This window comes from Trematomus bernacchii, unplaced genomic scaffold (assembly GCF_902827165.1).
Source record: "Trematomus bernacchii unplaced genomic scaffold, fTreBer1.1, whole genome shotgun sequence".
NCBI classification, from domain to species: Eukaryota; Metazoa; Chordata; class Actinopteri; order Perciformes; family Nototheniidae; genus Trematomus; species Trematomus bernacchii.
In genome coordinates, this window is record NW_022987409.1 from 1,320,850 (window position 1) to 1,345,542 (window position 24,693).

Consider the following 24,693-nt stretch of genomic DNA (forward strand, 5'->3'; position numbering starts at 1 on the left):
TGTCTCCCTCTTATTCATTCTGTATGCTTAGCTAATCTGGCAGTCTTTTCATCTTAAGCTCCTTACACACCAAGCCGATGTTCAGCGTCGATAGATGTCGATAGATGTCGATAGATGTCGGGCCGTCGATGAGCGTCGTGTCGCCCTACTCATATTGGTGTGTACTGCACCGTCGTGTCTTTTCGGCCGTGCCGACACCTTCCTCCGCTGCCGTCGGCCAAATAAATCACTCTGATTGGCTGTTCAGCTTAGCGAATCAGTGCATGAGAAGCGAAACGGAAGTGAGGGACCCAAACTAACTATTAATAAGGCAAATCTGAGATTTCATTTAACTCCAGCTCTCGACACAGGTTCGGGAAAGCCCCATGAGCTTCTCGTTGTAGAGTGAAAATGGAACGCACACACTATTTGTTGTTTGTTTAATATCACGCAGTCTGTTCTTCTTCTCTCTGTGTATCACGCAGTCTGTCTTCCGGTTGTTGCCTCTTTTGAATGACGAATACACACTACCGCCGCCTGCTGGTAAGGAGAGTTATTGCCACTCACGCATGCGCAGTTCGTACGTGCAACTTGGCCGTCGGCTGAAGTCTTTGCGGTGTGTTCCAGTGCGAAACATGGCCAAGACGCAGGAGACGTTCCGTCGGGACATGTTCTTTGGTGTTCTTTGGTGTTCTTTGGTGTCAGTTTGGTGTCAGTTTGGTGTGTAAGAGGCTTTACACTCAACACCAAAGTGAATAAGCCTATAAAGAAACTGTTAATTATTCCTTTAGGAATATTGACCATCTATATTAAATCAAGTTTCTTCTTAGTAAATGAGACTTTCCTGGGTTTAAATCTTAATGTTAAACCAATCATTAACTGAAGAGGGTGCCATATTGGTGTCCATGTCTACCTCCACATTTGCCTAAATAAAATAATTAACATAATTAACAGAAACTGCTCACATCTAAGAGAACTGGACCTCAAAGGGTCAATGGAGAGTTCATTGCTTTTCTAGGCAGCCATCCAACAGCCTTAGCTAGCTTAACATTAGGAATACAACTACTGGATTTATTCCTCCAACTAGAATTGCTCAATAAATCTTCCTTTATAAATATAGCATGCATTTCCTGGGAACAAAATAGTCATGTTATCATGACGGAGTTTGAAGTTTCAATACTCATCAAAGAGAATCAACCTTAATGGATCAAAACAGACTTTTCCATCATTTGTTTTCCCCCAAATAGCTTTCTTTAGACAGTTTGAAGTATCCACTGGGCTGATGAGTTCAGGGTAGGGTTTTACTGTTTGCCAATCACTGCAAACCCATTAGAGATATAAACCTTTCCTCTATCCCTCAGAGCGCTCTCCTGACGAGAGAGATGCTAATAATTAATGACAGTTTTGAAATGTCTTTTAAGATTCTCTAGGAAACTGCACAAGTGGGAAAAAAAGGAAGAACACAACATGGTTTGGAGCTTATCGAAAGATAGAAATCAGCCAGAGATTGTAGATCCACTGGAAATATCTTGGTGACCCATTTCCGTTCCAGCTAATGATTGAGACAACAATTTAAAGAAGGACCTAGTGTTACAAAGAATCCATGAAAGATGTTAGGGGAACAGTTAGTGAGAATAAAACAAATTATGATCAAATGTTATAGCTGATATCAGTATTTCTGCATGAAAGTGTTGTCATTAGATGCCCATTGATGGAAACAGGTGAATCATATTACTTGACATATTTACTTATCTTATAAACAATTTAAGTGAGCGCTGAAAAATTATTTAGGTTTTTTTTTAAAGTCTAATATGGACTACTGCAATATGCAAGACATGGATATATTTGTAAGGCCAATAAGTGTCAAAATCTCTCTGAATGAACTTGTTGTGCTCCTGCTGAGCCTAAAAATTAATTCCAAAACACGCCCAAATCATTTCAATATATCTTTATAAATAAAAAAAACTAGAAAAAGGATGCAAAAATAATCATTCCCCAATGTCATAAGAATAATTACTTTTCCAATTCTAATTTTTCAAATCCTTCTAAATCAGCCCTACCTCAAGGTCAAATACTACAGTGATGAAAAACAAGTCTTTAAAGAAGTGAGAGGTTTTATAACAGAAAGGATCAGAGGTCCCTGAAATCTCACGATACTCAAAGACATTGTGTGCAAAATAACATTTAATTTAGCTGAAACCATCCAGCCATTGAAGTCATTTAAATTCTGGAGGGACTGATGAGGCGGAGCGGAGTAGACATGGGAGAGTGATGCAGCCTGGAGGACAGCGGAGAGATGAAACGGAGGGAGGAAGAAGCAGAGGGGCAGGGAGGACACTGATAGGAAGACAGAGAGGGGGGTGAGGGACAGTTTGGTACACAGTGTGTGCCCCCATAGGCTCAATATCCTCGGCAGCATTTACACTGTATTCACACTCGCACACTCGCAGAGCTGTGGCTTTTGCTCACCTAAGTAGATCCATTTTTCATAATGGATTTTGCAGAACATGGCTCCTGCCACCCGGAATATATTAAATATCAGTAGCAGCAGCAGAAACGGCTCCTATATCATGCTATTCACTGCTGCTGTGCATCTGAGCAGAACATGGCTGTGTTATCAATGTCTCTGTTCTGTCAGGACTATGCTTTTTATTTTACTTCAACAGATTACATGTTTATGTTTCTCTTCTGGTGAATGCACACTTTAATTTGCAACCTGTGTGTGTTTATGTGGGATTGCAGCATCAGAGGAAATGCTCTATTTTGATGCATGCTTCGGAAATTTTGGTTGACGGGAACATTTTAGTCACGGTGACAAAAATATTTCAAGGATTAAGGATATCTGACGGTACCATGTCTGATTATAATTAGAACTGAATTTTTCATGTAGTTAAGTGCAGCCACTTAATCTATCCTCAGTCTAATGACGTTTTATTTATCTGTACTTTTCCTGTTACTATTAAGGTGCTTTAATAGTTTAAAATGTTTTTTTGTTGATAGTTTTATACTAGACATAATGCTCTAAACCTGTCACACATTAGTGCATTTGCCTGCTGTCTAACTGGTTGATTTGATCATCAAACATCAAATACATTTATACATCTCTTATTAAACCTTTGACTTAATGTGATTGCATACTCAATTATCAACTAACACGTGTCTCATATCCCGTTTGTCTAATTTTCTGTTTAAGGCAGACTCAAATATTTGAACATTGCCCATAACTAATTAAAATAAATCAGTTTAATTATAATTACCACACACAGATCAAATAACAAGACATAACTCCTGAAAATAATTAGTGAATGTAGGATTTGATTCATAATTAAATAAATTATGAATAATTGCACTAATACATTTTTATTAATACAGAGTTAATCTCCTCTGAGAACTTCAGCAGATCTCCATATCTATTCTTCATTGCTTTTCTGCTCCTTTGATTTGAACCTCAATCCTGTCTAATTTACCTTACACGTTACATATATGATATCATGTCAGCACTCTTAAAGCCTCAGCGTTCTTGTGGAAAATTAAGACTTTTAAAGGAAATGTCTACTATATAAATGGCTTTACTTCATTTTAACTCCTGTAATATGTTGCATGAAAAACCTTTATATCATAAAAGTCTACTTTATTTAGCGTAATCACAGCTGCAATCTCATGTGTGTTTGTGTGTGTTTTTCAAGGAGACACTAGATGGCACTATCGATGTATAATCCCTCTGAAATCTTAGTGCCGTTCTCCGCCTCCTCCTCTCTTACTCGCACATAATGAAAATCATGATTTTGTTGTGTCATGTAAAGAGTGTGATTTGGAAAGCATTTTCATATGTTTTATAAATGGAAATTAGAATTGTTACCCATCTTTTTGAGTGATGTGTGCACGTTTTTGCTCTTTTTTTTATTTGCTCTCTAATGCAATGAACAAACGTTTTTTGTTTTGCTATTGCCGTCATGTATCAAATTATATTTGCTGAAGAAACAACCTTATCTAATTGTTTTACTTTGGTATGATGTAACCAAATGTGAGGTTGTGTGATTGCATGCTAGGTGTTCCTGTCATCAAATCTGTGTGAGTTTGTGTCTTCTCTCAAACACTTTGTGTCAGTTGCTTCTCAGCTAGTGGCCGTCTCTTAAAAATGCATTTTGTGTCATGAACCTAATCTGCTCCATGTTTGGGATTAGCCCTCCCATCCACAGAGAGGATGCTCTCTCCTCTCCCCTCCACATCTCATCTAACTCTCCACGTATCTTCTTTCCCCCTCTCCTGTGTCGTCTTCTCTGCTGTTACACATAAATCTCACTTTCATCCCTATTGCTGCTCTCATTCATCGGCCCCATTTTCTCTTTTTCCCCTCCTCTTCTCTCTCCCATATGGTTACCCTCAGTAATAATCAATGCAATCTAGCAGGCTCTGCTGTGATGCAGCTGTAAGCATTCTGAGCTCCAGCGTGTGGGAAAAAAAGAATTGTCAAATGCACTGAAAGACTTATCAGATGACAAATTGTGCTGGAATATGATCAAACGGTGCATTTTGGTAGGAATATATTTATCATGGAATATTTTTGCAGATACAAGAAGCATTTACTCAGCTCTCTAGCATTAAAATTGCCCCTCTGAAACCCACCTGCCAATGGTGTGCTTTTACCAAATATCCAATTTCTATTCTATTGCTGATCCTGTTATGTGTGTGCGGACTGCATTTACACAAGAAGATCCATGGCATGGCATGGGTTCTTGGTAGTCTACGACAACCTCAAAAACGTTGTTTTGTTTGGATTTTTTTGTTTTGCACCCCAAGAGATCATTGCGATGTGCCAGTCTGATAGTCAGTTCTGCATTCGTCTACCTAAAACTATGGAATCATTATTATATTAGATACAAATATATTCAATTTGAACTTTTTACTAAAATATACATTTAAATGTTATGTAAAATTATTAGAGTAACCTCACCCGGTGCCGGTTGACATGATCTCACTGGGCGGCTGTATTTCTTATGAGTGATCAAGCAAAACTGCGGTTCTGGTGCATTCGATCCTTCAACACCAAAAATTGGGTAGACAAACAACATAATGTAGAACAAATATTATAAACGTGTTCAAGAACATGCATGATGTTTAGGAAGAATCAGCATTGTTGGAACCATTGAAGAAGCGAGAGAAATATCCTTCAGACAGCAATAAAACAAAACTGATAACAGAGAAAAAAAGAAGAGAAATCATGGATGACAAACCCTCTTTCCGTGGTTGAAAATGTAGTGTTTGAACTTTTAATTGAAATCTCAAGCCTCGCTACTAGCTGCCAAACCATGAGGAAACGGCTGGGCAACATCTGTTCACTCTAGTCAGTCGATTCTGTCAGTGATCAGTAATAGTGTGCCAAGTAGTAGTATGCACTGCAGTGTGCTATTGATGAGAGCTTACGCTAACAAATAGTTCGGCAGAATTGTCTGTAACTTACTGTACAACAAACTTACATACTCGGGTCTGGTTTTGACTCAGTGACCTTTTTTCTCAAACAGAGTTAACAGATCAATGAGAGAGGAACCTCTATTAGCTTTAAACAAGCACATAGTTATCAACTCCAATGTTTATCCACACTAATTGGAGCACTTCATATTCAAGAGAGTTGTCTGTCAGTGTTTGTGTTTGTGTCAGCGTGTGTAGACTGATGATGCTTGTTGAGCCCACAACAAGGCCACTAGAACTGACTCAACAACAGAGGGGCAGCTTATCCACCCGATGCAGAAAGAAGGAACTCTAATAATAGATTTTAATCAATTTTGATCAAAATAATTAACCTTATTCTCAGATTTGCCACAGTTGGTTAAGTTATTAAGGTTATAGTTAGTCTCACACTGTACATATTGCCATTGGAAGACGTGCACTCTTCAAAGTTTCTTGGATTTAAGTTGCCAGTCCAGCAATATTTTAAAGAGGAGAATATTGAGGAAAGGCCTTGAAGAAAAACACTGCACATTTCTCTTTCCAACAATAAACGGAAACAGCACAAAAAGCTTTACTAAGCAGGATTTGCTAATGCAACCTTTGAAATGAATTCCTCCCTTGCAGAAAATACATTGATCAGATGGAATAAATTAAGATCATATTCACCCACTCCAGAAAGTTAGATGAATTCAATGATAATATTTCACAGATTTAAAATGTTTACTGCAAATGCGTTGTATTCACGTTGTACCTCTGACGGTCTAAGGTGGTCCGATCAATAGTTGTGATCATGAGCAAATCTCCCACATATCCAGACTATAGAGAACTGAGATCTGTGATCCAATCATTCTGTTTTTGAGATGGAATTATTTATGAACACAAACATTAATTCATTCCTTGTAGAAGATAGGTATTTGAATTACACTGGATCTCAGGTAACTATTAATCTCTATATTCATAGCAACTATACATTGTTTATTGATGTGTTTACAAAGTTGATATTATTTTGTTTGTCAGCATCTGATTTAAGTATACTTTATATACTCAGGTAACAGTTACAAGGTGTGGCTTTGTTTGTATCTATGGAACAGGGTGTATGTACAGTTCAGTGACAGTAATGTAATCATAGTTTATGGCTCCAGTCCTTACTGGCACTGTTTCATAGACAATCTTCCTCTAGTGAAAGGGCCAAAGTAATCCTAAACCATTGCACCTGTAGAGCGGTCTGACTGTCCCATTGCGTGATGTGGACGCCTAGTAAGCTCTTTGAAGCAGAGACACATTACTACTAATGGAGAGTAACTTTTCCAACATGCATGTCAGACGTTTTGGCAAAGAGACTGCTTTGGAAACAGTCCTTCGGGGGAAATGAATGAGAACATGTTCTTATATATTCTTTCATCCATAGCCTATACACAATTTAGTCTCTCACATTTCATGCATTTAAGTCAAAGTGGCAAGATGGTTCTCGTGATATCTTCCTTTCTAGGCATACAAGACGGCACTTTCTAAAAAGCGACAGTGTTTGAATCAAATATTAATTTCCTGTTCTAAAAGGCACCTTTCCAATATCTCTTCATAGCTAAGGTCCTTGTTAGTGCCTATCTAGTTTCCTGTCATTTAGACGGACAGAAGGGACTTTTTTGTTGGATCCGACACACAGGAATTTCTCTGTCTGTTTGTATAATACAGGACTTTGCATTTGCTGTGCGTGCATACACCAAATGCTCATGCAAATACATGGGGTTTTGGATATGTGTGTGAGTAAGTACCACTTCAAACGTGGCAGAGTTGTAGCTGAAGCCTGTTTCAAAAGGCCCTTTGATAATGGATGTAAGATGGGCTTGGGGTGTTTGGCTTCTCTCTTATGCTGCATTGAAGGACAGTCCATTTATTCATGTCCGTTCCCAGAGTCCCAGCAGCCTGGCTCCCCAGCGCTCCCTCAAAGAACATTAACAAAGGGCATATTCTGTCACAAGAGAGTGGAGAGGGGAGCCAAATGTGTGTCTGCAAGTGTGTGAGTGAGAGGACATTGAACTTGAAGTGTTGAGAAACTCATGCATGTATCTAGTTGAATGGGCCTTGTGTGTAAGTGTCTTTTCTCTGACACACAATCACACATATGTGCTTCTGTCATGTGCATATATGGCCTCCCCTGACTCAAGGGGAAAACCCACCAGATATTATGCCACTGTTCTCTGTAAAACGTTGTTCTGCACAAAGAGCCCGTTTCATGCTCGGCTCTTTAGAAGCTTATACATCAAAAATGTGACTGGGTGGGACATGGCTTGCATTGTGACAGATTCTCTTGGGGCTTTTTGTCCTTGGTTTGACTCATGGGAACCAGGTACTGTGGTTTTTTTGTGGGTCTCATGTTTCTGGTTTCAGTCGTATTATAGTGTTAAATCCCACAGTATATATATGAAGTCATTGCAGGTCATTTTTTGCTTCAGTCTCTGAGCATGTCTCAGAGGGGAGATTTCTTGAACCTCGGTCCTGACACCTGACACAGCTGAAACTCTAGTCAATGTCTTCCCACTCAGTAAATACTCTCACATTCTCCTAGGGCACTTTAAAGCATTTGTTGAACCACTACGTCTTTGAGTGTTGAAGCAGTCCTAAGAATACTAACATCTCAATACAGGAGTTTGTATTTATATAAATATTAAATATGTGCTGTCATGTCTGTTCTCAGAGCGCCCCGCAGAAATGGCATGCCCATTTCTCAGTTTTTTATTCTTTTATATTTATTGGAACAAGGATGTCAGAAATGTCAGGTTGCCTTCATGTAGCATATTTGTTTTTGCTAAACAATCCAAAACCCGAAAGAAATTAACTTGCTATACAAAAAACAAAGAAAAAAGGCAAATGTTGATATGAGTGCAACCAATGAGTTTGTGTCATTTCTACGTGACAATTATCCTATTGTCAAAATGTTTTCCGTTTAATTATCTGTTCGATAACTAAAAGATGAGTAGACTAATCTTCTTGCGTGGGATGCATAGCAGCTATTAAGTTGGCCGGATTCAAATTCTTCTTCTTTTTTGGGTTAGGAGATAACTTAAAGCAAATTGCAACAGAAGAAAGGAGTACTCATATTGGATTGTGAGGAAACAAAGCCTTTATCGACTGCTTAAAGGGGACCTATCATGCAAAATGCAAGTTTTGATGTCTTTTATACATAAATGTGTCCCCGGTGTGTCGGGGAACTCACGCCGCGTCAGAAAATAAAACCCTCTCTCTTTTCCTCCATACCCAAATCTCTAAAAATGGGGCTACAACGGAGCTGATCCAGATTTGCGTCTGATGTGACGTAATATCGGAAATGTAGGCTGGCTTTACACCCACGTCCCTATCAGAAACGTTGCTATCAGAAACAATGCCCGACTGTTTTGGACGTAATATGATCGGTGCATGTGTACATTAGCGTCGCTAACACTCAGAGCTAACCTGTACTGGAGAGCATGTGTGTGAAGAAGCAGGAAATAAAAAGGAACTCGCCTTGTGGTACAACCGGCAAGAGAGAAAGCCTTTGAGCTCCATACTGTTTCAGAAATAATCCTTGATAATCCATGATATGGCGTTTCATCACCGCAGAATATGCCGGTAGAATCTCCCGCATGAGCTCGGCCCCCTCCTTTTTCTTTTATCATTTTATTATTTTTTTAAAGCTTTATACCCCAAATCAGCACTTTTGAAACAGGAAGTGAAATAGAGGGATATGAGGCATGGCAAGAATGGGTGATCTGTTTGGTATTTTGAGCAAAACACTTCATAGACATGTTTTTTATATATTTGTATATATCTGAGACCTATGCTATTGCCTAAAAATAGCATGATAGGTCCACTTTAAGCTATAGCTTTAATCGATGCTATCACACAGCGAGTAAAATAATGTAAACAATATTACTTGTGCTGTTATTGAATACCCTGCATTCATTTCAGTAGCTAAACAGGGCTAACTATCATTCTTCTACATCGGGTAGTTAAAAATAGCACATATAGTTGTAATTCTTTTGTGTTTTTACAGGCTTGATAATTCACATCATACTGTATACTTTGGTGTGATGACAATCAATGGGTGGAATCCTACAGTGAACAATAAATCAATATCTATCCTGGAGGCATCTTGGTTCCTTGGCATAGAAGCATAAACCCAATTTATATCCTGGGGAATGATCCTTGGTTCTACCCCATTGCCTTAAAAATCTGTCTCTATCTATTAACAGATCAACTCTAGGCTTATCCTCAGGGGGACTTTACAAAAAAAAAAAAACCTGAACCTGAAATTTCAGTGAAAATATTCAATCTGTTTAGAGGGAGGATTTTAACTTAAAAGACCTATCTAACGTAATAATACCCTGCTGGGATCCCAACTCTACTGGGCAATATCAACTGAACTGCTAACACATTAAAGGAAATGGGGAAACTTGTAAAAAAATTACTTGTCCCTATTAATTATGCCCTCTTTTAAAGGCAACATTACACAACAACTTTTACATTTCCTATTTTCTAAACCCCCCAACCCCTCTTTTGTCCATTTTTAAAAGTATATCTTTGCATACGAATTTAGCTTGTTCTGAATTTAAAACCACAACTCATTACAACTAATTTAAAAGTACAATACTTATTAATGTTCATATTGTGGGCACAATTTGGATGTCTAAAGCATTGTGACGTGCATAATTTTCTGTGTGCATGCAAACATGATGTTACTGTCTTTCGTTGTGCCAGAGACTAACAGTAACCTTTCCCGAACCCCATCAAGTTTTCTTTCTTCCTATACGTCTGCCCTGTTCGGCCTTCCTTTTTCAATCCACCACACGGCTCCATGCCTCATTGTGACCCTTCACAGGCTGCGTGCCCATGGATAAAGAGAGAAAATTACACTGAAATGAGCCTGAAAACATGCTCAAGCACCTCTCACAAAGCCAGCCATCTGTAATCTTCTACTTGGCATTGTTCGGAACCCGAGCACCCGCTCCTTTTTTCCTCTCTCTTTTTTTGTCTCCCTTGTGCTGTTTTCGTAACACCACACTGAATACATTTAAAAGTGTGCCACTTATGACTGTGTTTCACACCAGTCGTTTTGCTGGAGGTTGGAGTAAGCCCTTTGAATGGCTGTCATGTTCCGGGAGAAGTGCAGAAAATGTTCACATCAGTCCCCCTGCCCCAGCGAGAGACTGAAAATTGGAGGGATTTTTCAAGGACACGCAGAACAGCATTCATATTCATGCGTGGTGATCAAATGTAAACGATTACCCATAGGATTATGGCAGCAGCAACATTTCCTCTCACTCTCAGATTCAAGGCCCGTTTTTAGAACACTTTTTTCCTAGCTGTGCAGGACCGCAGTTTGAACATCAAAGCCAGAGCGACAGTGGGTTTTGGCTTGCTAATACAACAAGAGCTGATATGATTTTGTAGTATTCAGCTTATCCTGCCTGACTCAGAAAACTATCCTTCTGTAATTACTGCTGCATTGGCTATAGCATTTTCAAAGAGCACTGTCAAGATGCTCAATGTAGTATTTTAAACTTTTTTTCACTACTTAAGAGTACACGTCTTACAAGAAAAATACAAGGAGCTATTTACAGCAGCACAACTTAAGTATTGGGCTTTTAATGATTGATAAAACAGCTGAAGACAGGCTGGTGATGCATTATTTATTGATTTGCTTTTGTTCAGTGAGCCTGTCTTCATCTCCTCTTCCTATGTGATGAAACAGTCAATGCCCTACTCTGCTCCAGCAACAAATCAATGACAGTCTGTCTGATCAAAGAGTGGGACACATCCCCAACATAACATCAGGCTACATATAAAATATTTAGATGGCGCAGAGGAAGACAGTAGAGCAAGAACAGGAGCTGCAGGAAACACTGCAAAGGAGCGGGATGACTCCCACTCAGCAACCTTCTCCTCTTGGTGGTGTGTTTGATGTTGGCCCATATATGCAGTTTAAATGGGTTCCTACTCGCTTTTCTCAAATGTCCCTTGATCTTCTTCACTAATGTTAGACATCCATCCATCTCACTTGGCCTGAATATGACTCAGTGTGAAGATGTCTGACTTATCCATGTGTTCTCTCTCTCTTGTCCTTTTTAAGTCCTGTGCTATTTTTTAAATATCACAATTAAACATTGAAGTTTTTCAGAAGATGAGAAACTGGTGATTTATTTTTTCGGCACAAAGTCTGGTTTGCACTTCAAAAAACTAAGGCTATTAGATGTTCTTAACAAATAAGAAACTTATTAATAATGGAACAGAACTGAGCCAGTGTTAGCATGTTGTATTCAGGCTATGCTTTCATCTGTGATGAGATACTGTTCACTGAAGCTGTTTGCTCCCTTACTGAGGAAATAAACAATGAATCATTTCACACAACATTTACATGAAATTAATATCACCCCGAATGATATCTGTGTCGGTCCAGATGGTGACATGAAGAGTTCTGTAAAAATCAGACAGTGAGATTATTTTTGTGTTGCATCTTATCGACCTGAACTTCACTCGAAGAGAAACAATAGCTTTGAGTACATTGTGTTTATTTTAAAAGATGAACCAGCAGTTGGAAGATGAGCCCGTGGCCTTTCTTTTGAGAACATTTCTATTTGAACGTTACAAGATAAAACATGCTGTTTTGGCAGCCCAGCAGCTAACAAGGCCGTTGCTCGGCTCCATCTTTAACTCTTGTCTGATTATCCAACACAGCAGAAGAAGAAAAAAAGCCTGTGGCTCTAAAATGTTAATCCAGCTGTGTTACCTGCTAAATAAAACATTGGCTTATCCAGCAAGATTATTCGCTAAAACTTGTTGTCCTGCCACACTACACACCGTGATGGTTAAGCGTATCTGTTTTTTCTGAATGAAACTGACCCAATTATTGAAGTGTAGTTTGGTTAGTGGGAGTGTAGATTAGTTTCAGATTAGGTTCACTTTTTCAAACACAATAAAAACATTTAGAGTGCAATCGCTTTTGGATTTTGTTTCCTTCCCAACCTCCCACAGTATCATTATTGACATTGACAGGCTAGAAAGATCAAACCACAGAAGAAGACAGTTGAGATGAAGTAGTAAAAGTTTTTCATCAAATCAAGAGCCAGGGTAGTAAAGATAGTCCAATAAATTAATAATTTAGAAAGCAATACTCAAAATAACCGACCACAGCAGGTACAATCGCAAGTCATTTTTAGCAGCGTGTACTGTCTTTTGCCACATAAATGATCTACTGTACAGTTTTTGCATAAAAGAGAAAATATCACAATTGATGATAATTTTTAATTCTATGAATTTTTCATTGTTTACGGAAGTATTTATGTTTTGTGCATCGAGGAGTATGACTGTTGAAATAAGACTCATAGGAGAAGCAGTGATGATTAATTCAAAAGCTGATGGAAGAGAATGTGCTTTGCAATAATAGTGCCCCTGTGAGAGTTTCATCAGGGAGAGAGAAACAGCTGCTTGGTGGAGAGCCATTGTTGCTGTCTGTTTGGTTGAACCGCAGAAGGAAGCAGAATATGCACATTTTGCGGTGGGTAAAAAACAACAAGTTTGTGCAGCCTGATTAGGCTTCTGTTTGTTCCAAGGCCCTCTTCACATGACTGACACATCCGATTCTGATGAGGTCTGTCGCATCATTATCTCATTGTGGAAAGGTCTAGTAAGACATGTGCAGTGAGAGAATATATGATATAGTGTGATGTAGGGAGGCTGATGCTGAAATGATTCATGATTTTTAGAGCAAATGTAGCATTAAAGCTGCTCTCCCAACTGACTCCTCAAGGTCATACAGCTCTAACACGGAATAACAAATATGTATTGGTATTAAAATTGTGTGGACTTAAACCTAAAATGGGCATAATTCTCCATTAATTTAGATAATGGCTGTCAGTAGTTGTCAAATTACATATTTGTTAGCTTTGTCATGGCACGTTGCCGCTCAGAATGACCAGCTAAACTATAGCTCTGGATATTAGTGTAGCAGCCAGGATAAAGACGGCACTTCTATGAAGGGGTTACTGCAGTTCTGCTGCTCTGTGGCTAAATTCAGAAATGCTAACGGATTTTGAGTCTGACTTTGAGCCAACTCTGTAAACGTGGAGGTTCTTAGTTAAAAGGCAAGCCCTGTCCTCTGAGTACAGATGCTATAGAGAGCCTTGGAGCTGATAATTAAAAGTGCATCCGACTGAGAAGAAAAGTTGACAGTCATTAAGGTGAGAGGTTCAGCCTTATTGAACCGTCTACATTGGGACTAAGACCCGGCTGTAGCTGGCACCCAATTAGAACAAGCTTGGTTATGAGCCACAAGTGCACATCACGGTCCAAGTTCATTAAATCAGGGAGTCCTTCTCATTAATTTCACAATGCTAAACTTTACATTGAATTTAGTGCAAATGTCAAACTGAAGTGTGCTCACTAATATACGGCACCACATTTTAAAAAATGCCCAGGAAAATACGCTGACCATCAGCAGTGGGTGTTACTACAGCAATAAGTCAGATATTCATTCGACTGTAAATTATGTTCCCTGTATTCCTGTATTCCGTATTTTGGGATGCCTATTTTACTTTTTAAAGCATAGCTTGTTTACAACACAAGCATAGAGAACAAGGTAGTTCTGTTTTTAACAACAGCTAGAGCATGGCCCCTAGCTACCCTGAGGCTGGGACAAGAAATCCCAACATGTCTTCAATGTTCTACATCCTCCTCAATAGTTGTTCATTTCAGTCCCTATTGCTCATATGTATATGTATGAGAGCATTTTAAGTGTCAAGGCAAGACAAGAATAGAATGTCTTAAACTTCCATTTTGGTATTTTCTGTCCAAATAAACGTACATTTCTGAATATTGGGGCCTACTTAATTTCGGTACAATAATATACTCATGCAAGCAATAAAATGAAAGAAAAGAACAATATGCTATTTGTAACATGTATTCCGTAATTTCAGAATGTGTTATATACTGTAAGGAAGTGCATTCAATAAAAAAACAGCAGTTAAGTTGTCCCCTATAAATTATTGAAAACATAAAAGTCCATAAAGGTTTTGGTAATGTCTTTCGAACACAATTCATTTTGACCTTGTCTTACAAGCACGGATTGGACACAAAAACAGTTTAGTGCTTTAAAAAAAAGACCAGTTACTGCATTTCTCATGCTGGGAAAAAATGCTGAGGCTTGACGTACAATGTTTGTATTCTGCTGTGAGTGAGGTCATCCCAGGAAACGCGGCTCGGATGTGTGAGTTTCCCTGGTGATACAAGTGGCTCCTGTGTGTTGTGGTTAAGCTGATAATGAGAATGGATGTGTGTGTGCTGAGCTAATTCTGGAAGAGGCAACCAACGCCCTTTCTCATAAAGTTTCCGCCCCAAGACTTAGAGAGCCCTTTGTTACCCAAAAAGTTACTTGCAGAACTTTTTCTAGCTACAATCTTCTGACTTTGGCACCCAAAAGATACATGTGGAATTGGTTTCTTGTAATTTGTGTGATACCACCATTACTATCTGGTATCATATGTTAAAGGTGTACATTAAAACACAGTCTCTAAAGTGTTTAACCTGACAAATATGTACTCTCTTTGAGGCTTTTGGTCTGTTCTTTTCCATCAAAGCCTTGACAGTTAATCCACTCTCCCTGAAAAATATAAGATGCCCCACTGAAGGTTGAGTTCACTGAGCACAGCAACAGCCTCTGTTCAGTCCGGATAATTGAATGTAGTGAAGTCATCGCTCTTGTCCCCTTGTGTTGCATTTGAGCCAAACTATGTCAGCGGTGTTCAAAACTCATTAGCCGGTGTACATTGCACCACTGCCATTTATCTATGCGTGATACTCCCTTTTGGCATATTAATAGTTGATTTGTGATGGCCTAGAAAATGGAGCCATTTTAATTTGATCAAGACTAATAGTGTGTTGGTGGAATATTTAATGGCATTTGTCAAGTACTAAGTTAGGTCGTGACCACAAAGTCCAGCCCCTACAGCAGTTTACAGCGGTTTGGAAGAAGTGAAGGACAGCTAATGTCAAGGTGCATTTTTGCAATTTGTGCCGCTGCTGATTTACCAAGGAGAGTAGAGAACTGTGAGTACTGGGGAGAAACAAGAATACTCAGCTGACTTGTCTTTAATAAGTTAAGATATAAATGAATATGTATCAGAACATCAGGGTTATAAATTGTATGTAAAATAGTCTCTCTAAAAGGAGTTACGATGGTCTGTGTACTTGGTCCTATGAGACATACTTTCACTTTGGACTTCATAAATAAAAAAGTGGACATACACACAGTATCAGGGTCAGAGATATCTCATTTGCAAAACACAATCTTGAAATGTGATGGTAAAGTATTTTCAATTTGCAAAACCCAGTTGTCAGAAAGACATTTTATCCACATCAAAGGCTTGTTGCTGCACAAGGTTAGCTTTATTTTCTCTCAATAATAACCTACTTGAGTGATAAAAGCATCAAATTATGACACACATTTAGAGTTTTACTTTTGAAGCAGTGCCTCTGCAAGACTGTGAATGATGTTGGAGAATTTCATGTGTAACCTGTGGGCAAATAACCAAAACCAAGATGAAATAGTTGAATAAACGCATGTGTAAGAAGGGAGAGGCGTTTGAGTCAGAAAGCCTGGTTGTTATGCTGTTCACAGGGTTGATGACAATGCTGTTTCCAGGTTACACGCAGTATTTTCCTATTAAGTCAGAGCAACCTCTTTGACATCACCAGCTCTGTTAATGTATGACGTGCTGACCTCTGGATTTCACTGCCACACCTGTTTCTCTTCTGAGGATCCTAATGTTCCAAAATTAAAGGATGCATCCACTCTTTACATTGTTTAACTAGATGTCACTACTCCCTCCTTTGGGTGACCTTGATTAGTGGAATATTTGCCTATCTGATCTAACGAGCCTGATTTGACTGCCAGTAGCGGAAAAATGTACTACTGAAACAATGGATTATTATCTGTATGTTGTTTTAAATTATTGTTTTATTAGTTGACTCCTATTGTGTTATTCTATATTGAATTTGTTCCCTGTACAGCACTTTGGTCAACTGAGGTTGTTTTAAATGTGCTATATAAATAAATAAATAAACATTGAGATTTAGATTGAGATTGGAATGGAAAATGCCAAATGATAGACGGCCCGTTTAGCCCTATGTTGATTTGCAGTAGGTTTATATTATGAGTATTATAATAAGAGTATGTAACAACTGTCATTTAGGTAAATGTGTGCTTCAGTTTCACAACCATTCAAGGACTCGGACAGACTGGCAATATATCAAACCTGTTTGCACTGAGCTTCACCAAGGGTGTGACCTTTTAAAAAAATATATATATATATCGAGGCAGGGTGAGGGAGGTGTCCCGTTGGGGACCTTAAGAAACATACTGACCGTGACCTCAAGCTCTGGTGCAGTCGGAGGTTGAGGTCGTTTGTTCCTCTGATTAGAATGTCTCCCATGCGCCCTTTGGTGGGTTTCCTGTTCAACTGATTGAAGACCCCAAGGTGGTTATTCTTCTCATCTGGCTTGAGGAGCTGGAAAATGTTGTTGGAGAGCGCCTGGACTACCTTGCTTAGCCTGCTGCCATAGCGACCCGACCTCAGATAAACACCGTCAAATAAATTGATGGATGAAAGTCATCAATCGGTTATACATTCCTGGGGTTACTTTGTGATGATATAAATTACCATATAGATTGTAGAGTAGAGAGGATTTCCTTGTAAATATTTGTATCCTGTCAGTCAACCCGTTTAACCTGGGTCCAGTTATGACAAGCCAGTGATGGAAATATTTGATCAAATTGGTACATTTTAGGGAAATCATGCTGATATATTTTTTTTATGTAACTCACTTCTGGTCAACTTTCTTAAGTCTGTTTTAGTTAGATTGTTCTTAATGTCAGTCCACATCTTCTAGAGAAATGTCTGTGAACTTATAACATGTCTGAACATGTTGACGGATCTAAATAAAGCTTATTAGCCACATATACCGCATCATTGAAGACTTTTGCTTGCAAATTATCATAGGCGTTCACCCTATGAAGTCATGTTTCGTGATTTGGTCTGATGAGCGTTAATGACGTAGTTTACTCAAATAGGAATAGGTGCACATTTGGCTGCTCTGAAAATGACTCGTAACTTTATATTTCTCTTCAATTGTTGAGGGTCTGTTGTTTGTTTCTTTTTGGTCACTTGAATTCAGGGTTTAATTATGACATCAGATCCCTCATGTTTTTTTAAAATGTATGATAAACTGTGGTAAAACTGATATCGTTGTCATCTAAAAACAAAAGCACATCAGTCATAACTTGAGAGAGACAATAATATACTATATGCTGTCAACAAGTACTGTATAAGGGTTGTTTGAAAGATATAAAAACATATTGTTTTATTGTGGCTGTAAAACTATTTGAGCATTTCTGGATGATAACTTTTTCTGTATGTAACTGCTAATTTATATGGTACCTCAAATAGAGCGTTATGTCCGGGTATAGACCATTATCATATTTTTACATTTAGATGTTAGATATCAACTGCCACTACATCCACAGCATGCAAAAACTGATGAGTATTGAAATGCAGAACGTTGTAAACAAAGCAATTGAAATAACACAATGAAAGAAAGTATTTAACTCCGGATCAGTTAGAACCCCTTTTTGAAAACACATGTTTTTATTTGCTGTATACTGTTTATTTCATTGTTTTTTTCAAATGAAATGCTTTAGCCTGTCTTCCTTATTCCTCTGTTGTACGTGATAAAGAGAATACTAACTTACTTGGCATTCAGAGAAGAAGGAAACTTGTTGCACCACTTTGTCATTCATTGACAGGCCTGTTCTCCTCTTATTGTCTCCTTATTATGCAATCAGTATGCTAAATTGTAGCACATCTATGCGCATCAATAATTAAGAGACAGTAATGGTGGAAGACAAGAGGAGAGATTGGCAGCATGCAATCACATTGTTCATAATTAACCATGGCGTTGTTAGCACAACTCATTTAAATTAGTTGATATGCTAAATGATGAGCTGTATTGGAAAATTAATGGATCCTTTCAGGATGATTTATAAGCATAATCCATTATTCAAAGTGCAGCCAATAGATCTAATTGAAAAATGGGAATTGAGTGATCACACAATGTATTTGGTTTATTGTTAAAATACCTTGCAACATTTTAGTGCCACAGTGACTTTGAAAGCAAGTTAAATATAAGCATAACATTGAAATCATGGTGGGTCATAAATAAGAGTAAAACTTATATTCCAAAAAGTCAAAATAATAGGTCAAGCATATAGGAAACGTTTTCTTTTTTTTCTGAATAATACAAAATCCCACAGTATTGAGGTAGGAAGCTGAAGAATCTGGAGGTATTTACAACACAGCTGCTCGGGACAGTCTCTCCTGCCAAGTCTTCCTCTCCCTCTCTCTGTCGGCCTTGGATAATTCACTGGAATCCCTCCTGAACCGGTTGGAACAATAGCCTATTAGGATCCAAATGATGGCCATGTGTTCTGTTTTCTCCGATTATTTCAAACAAAAAAAAGTAGCACCACCCCTGGCTGGCCCTTGAGTAAACAATGCACTGATTGTCTATGTTGGCAACTTGGCACGTCTTCTGTTGACTGCCTCCTGTTGCCTCTGCTTGGCTGCATACTGGTGACAATATTTTACAGTAGCCTTTTTGAGGCCAGATCTCACCTACATTTTTGTTGTTCCCAATATTAAATCTGAGGAATGATATCTATGATAAGGCACCTGAAGTGGTGATCAAATCTGTAGATTCGTTTTTAATCCAGATGTGTAGTGTATGGTTTAGAGTTGGGATGTTGGAAGTGGATATGGGTATCATGTCTATTGGTCTTCAATATCAGGATACATGTATTTATTATTCTTGCAAGAATGGAAGCAGTCATCACACGCAGGGCTGCGTGGGACAAATAGTTCCCAGAACAGTGTCCTTGACATGCTTGTATACAGAGAGGGTGTTTCAGTCACAAGATGCAGAATACCGGTTCAAAGCAGTATTCAATGATTAGCTAAGGCCTGCGTAAGCAATAAACATGACAGTCATATTTCTATCTCCATAGAGGCTGAATCATAATCGTTGTCACATAGCTATCATATGCCTAAAACAGTGTGTCCTGGCGCTGTTCTAGGTAATCACCTGTTACGTACGCAGCTACGTAGGGCCTTTGTTATCATGTGCTACTCTGATATTAGAAGAGTGCATTCAGTATTTTCCCAACAGTAACTGCAGAGTCAGTATGGCCAGAGCCTGTTTTCCTGTTCAAAGTAGACTACCAAAAATAAGCATCATGGTGTTAAAAATATGCAAACACTTCAAGTGAGAATAATCTATAGACGAGGAAGGAATAGACCATGACAGTACACTTTTCAGGATCACAGATCAATTTGGTGCAACACTAAAAAGTAGGTTGGCTGCCTTATTTATAAACGACTTGTTTATAGTTGGCAACATGAACTACAGTAGCATGATGTGTTACTACATTTAACTGTGTTGTGTCTATTTGGGCTTAGGTGGAATAATTAATTATGGATTCCCTGGCTCTAGCACCTAAAATATAACACCCAGTGTTTGTGTGTAAGTGTCTGTGTGTCTGTTTGTGAAACATTTGTACGTTTAGGATGTGCATCTGTTGCGGACTATTGCCAGTCATTGCCATCCGCAGCCTACTGTGAAATAATTGTCTGTGTTAGACTCAAACATGGGGTTTCATGCTGATCTGCCTTGTTTTGTCATTATCCTCCCTGCAACCCTTCCCCTTCTCTCCATTTTCGCTCATTATCTGTCGTCTGGTTTTCACCTCACTTTATCCTTATCCTTTGTATCTAATTTGTCTCCATCCCTCCCTCTCTCTCTAACACCATATCTCTCTCTCTGTTTCGTTCTCCAGCCCAGCGTTGTCCACAGTGGAGCTGTTCATCGCTAACTAGGCTGCCTCCAAGCCCACAGGTACGTCGGCTCCCCTCCTCCCCCCTCCACTTCATGCTCTATTTTTAACTCCACTCAGCAGGATCCTTCCCCATGATTCTTTTCTCTCTCAACCCAACTCACATCTCTGTCAACTCCTCGATACCCTCCCATCCAAGGGGGTAGGAATCTGTGGCCCAATACACGTTTATTAATTTATGACCATCCCTGCTCTTATTTTTTAATCATAAAATCGCTGCTTCAACCATATTTTACCATCTATTAGAGATGGCATATTCTATTTCAATTAGATCCTCTTTTGCTCTTTAGCTGAGGATTTATATTCTTTTACATCATATTATAAGATATACATTAAGTGTATTGGCTAGAAAACACATATAAAGTCTTTCTTTTACCCCTTCTGATGATATAACCATGGTTATGATTAGGACACAGCCCCATCTAAAGCACATGTAGTGCATTGAAACCTGCTGAGAGCCACACTGATTTAAATAACTGGATAAGCAGTGGATATGTTCATTCATGTCTCAAGTGGTTTGTTTTGTTAAGCTGCTACCTAGCCTCGCATGGAGCCTGGCAGCCATCTCCGCCCCCCTGCTGGGAGGAAACATAATGCTCTTGTTGGACTGTATAGCTGGAATCCTGGGCCTCGTCAGCTCCCTCCTTTTAGCCTCTTGTCTTTCAAGACCGCTCTACTGGCTTTTCCCAATGCGTATCCTCCTGACAAGAGCTTACAGCACATAACCTCCTCCAGTGGATGAGTAGCACGCGCGTGAAGTGCTCTTTGTTTCTGTGGGGAAACCATGTTGACTTTATTATATACTGGTTGAGTGGGTGTGCAGTTTTCTCACGTAAACAATTGTTGAAGTTATTTACTGTGATGATAAAGAATAGGTTGAAATGGATTGAACAGGATCAACTTCATCAACACAATGCATTCTCAATTACTGAAATGTCATTTTGACCGTATTACTGTTGCTGTTTAATTTATGCTTTAAACGTTGTAAACCTGAAAAAAACGTCTTTAAGTTAAAAAATAGAATACTTGGGCATTAAATAAATGTGTTACATCATTTAAGAAACAGGCGGCCCTCGAAACTATCCGACAAGGCAGTTTTGTCATGCAGTTAAATACCAGGCTGCCAGAAGATACCGTTGCTTGTGACTCAACTTATCCTATCGGAGGACATCCCATAATAAATATAATGTAACTAGATAAATTCATGCAACATTGATTCTCACTGATATACTTTCTACTTTGCTGTTGTCACCCTTGGGCTTGTAAGGCTTATTGGAGTACTACAGACAAAATAACAATAACTTTTTCTTATGAATAGGGTTTTTGTTCCCATGGTTACACTGTTCGTCTTTGATGTGAACCATTTACATTTAATATGAACTTGATCAAGGTTGTCTTTGATACAAAAGGAAGGAGGGATAGTGAGAAGAAAAGGCTAGATTGAGGCTCATTTAAAAGTAATTGAAGCCAGGCTTTTGCCCATCGGCAAACATTGTTTGATTTTAATGATGGCCTCTCAAGAACAGATTACAGTTTAAATAACTGCTGACTTAAATGATGAATTTCCATTTTCTGTTATGCGGTACAGACAATTGAAAGGGCTGGCCGTGTCTGGGGTAAACAACATTTTGTCCGCCTCTGCAACGCGTTCTGACTCGGTAATGATCCTCGTCTGTGTTCCCAGAAGTGGAACCTAGGACTAAGGATAGACCTGCCTTGCATCATTCCTCCCTGATTTCCCCATGCGTAACCTGCACAGGTAGACGGCTACAGGAAAATCCATTCGTCAAACTCGCTGTCCTTCATGCCTATAGACAGCCGGTGTCAATGGGAGGCTTTTGAGTTATTATGTGCCTTACCAAAAGAATCATGCAGCCAGTTTTTTTGTAGGTATTTGAAGGATTTTTACACACGCAGGCACTCAAATACACCCGCACATTATCTGTGTGCCTGCCTCCTGTCGTAGCACATCTCTCCCTCTCCAAGTACTCAGTTGTTGCCTCTCAAAGTGGCATGCTGAGATAATGCACACAATAACGCTGCCAAAGTTGTGATGTTGCATGCTGCACGGCTTTGAATGAGCAGCAATCATTTCAGTGCACTCACATAGTGCTTAGTTAAAGCAAATAATGTATACCCATGCCCATAAAAACACAGTGTGGTATGTTTGTATCATGTCAACCCCCTTTTTTTTCCTGTGTTGTTTCTCTATGCGTATAGCTCAATACTGTAGGACTGACACTTATAAGCAGACTTTAGATGATTGACTCATTCTATCTTGGACGTATTTCTGGTGAAAGCATGAGTTTCATTTCATTTCAAACCTTTATTTATCCAGGTGTATCCCATTGAGATCATTGATCTCTTTTTCAAGGGAGACCTGCTCAAGTAGGTTCCACATGAAACATAAAAACATAAACAGAACAACAAAAAGGACATCATACAGCAGGGCTATTCAATTGGCGGCCCGCGGGCCAAATCCGGCCCCGGGGTGATATTTACTGGCCCTTTGAGTATAATGTTAAAAAGTCATCAATTCTTTTTTTTTAAGATTTTTTTTTTTTAAGATTTTTTTTATTTATTTTTTTTGTGCCATAGTGCCTTTATTCCAGAGAGGGTGTTACATTGAGAGATAGAGGGGTAGACAATGCCTGAAAACTTCGACGGGCTCGGGTTTCGAACCCACCTACTATACTGTAGTGACAACTCCTGTCATTGATTGCATCTCTGCGTGAATGATTAGATCATTTCACCTAAATGAAATCAAATGAAACATGTAGGCCTACTGAGTTCTGAACTTGCCATTTAGATCTATAAAGGCCTTGGGGCTATGTTGTTTGATTGAATTAAACACAATATATGCACTCCACTATGCTGTTGTAGTATTTACTGTATCTGAAGCTCTTAAATATGATTGCTCATATTTCAAGCCATCTTTTTCCCGGCCCCTTGCTTTGGATCATTTTCATCAACCGGCCCCCATTCCAAACTAATTGAATAGCCCTGTCATACAGCATCATTACAGGATAGCTGTATTAGCAGCAGCTTGTAAATTGGCTGTTTCCTATATGAGCCACAAGGGCCCCTCTGGCCCTGTTCATACCTGCTATTAATATGTGCCATTTGTGATTCGATCACATGTGGTGCAGGTGTAAATGCAAATATTATAATTCTGCTGCACTGGACAGATCGGTCCCCTTCCTGCCTACTCTCATCCTTGGTTCTGTTTCTCACTCATTTTTAATCTAAGTCATAAATAGATTATTTTTACACTATATATATAAATAGTTTGCCCTTTTCTCTTTCCCACTCATGCATACCATTTCTCCTCCTCTACGCTTTTCTCATCCTTCCTTTCTCCTCTGGTCTATGCCTTCTGACAGCTGAGGTACCCTGCCTTGGCCAGGTAGAGCACTAGATGAAAGGTTTGCAGCCAGAGATCTCTTTCAAAGAGGCCTTCTGTTGCATCCGTGCTCTCCATGGGCGCTTGTCCCTGCCAGGCAGATGAAGAGAAAGAGGGTAAGGAAAGGGAAGGAAGGAAGGAAGGAAGGGTTTAAGATTGAAGGAAAGATATTGGAGACAAACCGCAGCAGAATAAAGAAAAAGAGAGAGTGAGGTCTTGAAATGTTGCCTTACTCCAGATCCAGAAGCTGATGCACCTGACTTCTGTAGATGATCAAAAGGCTTGGCATCCAGGTTAGTGCAGCGAGAGGAAGTGATGTGCCCTTGCTTTCACTCTGAGTCAAGTTTAGAGCTCCTTTTACACATCAGCAGTTTGGAGGTCGCCACGGGACATGTAGAGATTTTGAAAGTGTTCCTGATCCTGACATGTTTTTATCATCTGATGTCTTAGAGTCACACTGAGGTCTGGGTTCAGTTGAAGAAGAAACATCTTGTGCCCATAACAAAATCCTGTGCACTCTTTAAGGTGAAATGTAATGGCTTGTTTGGCTTCAGTCTGGATCTTGATGTCCTTTTTATATCTACTCTGGATTTGGTTTTGCAACAATGTAAGCGGGTTGCTCCCTCACGTTCAAATATATTTATCAAAGAGCCGAACTACAAACATATATGTCTCTGTGAAAGAAGTTTGATCTTGTGAAAATCAAGGTCTGGAAATTCACTTGTTTAACATCTTGTTTTGTGATAAATTATTTCTTCTCGAACAAATAAATAGAATCCTTATCCAATTGAAAAAGTCAGCTGCCTCCATTTTTAACAGTTTTACAATTTGTTAGATTAAACCAAAGCAGCTTCATGCTTGCAAGTTCAAACACATTTCAAAGCTTCTG

The 24,693-nt window shown here is 39.0% G+C and overlaps 1 protein-coding gene across 1 annotated transcript in view; it reads left to right on the forward strand.

The window, feature by feature from the left end:
• mid2 (midline 2) overlaps positions 1 to 24,693 on the forward strand; it is a 139,730-nt gene that overhangs the window by 12,683 nt on the left and 102,354 nt on the right. Inside the window, exon 2 of the mRNA XM_034137659.1 lies at positions 20,345 to 20,403. The gene's annotated coding sequence lies outside the window, so the exon portion shown is untranslated. The remainder of the gene's footprint in view (positions 1 to 20,344; positions 20,404 to 24,693) is intronic.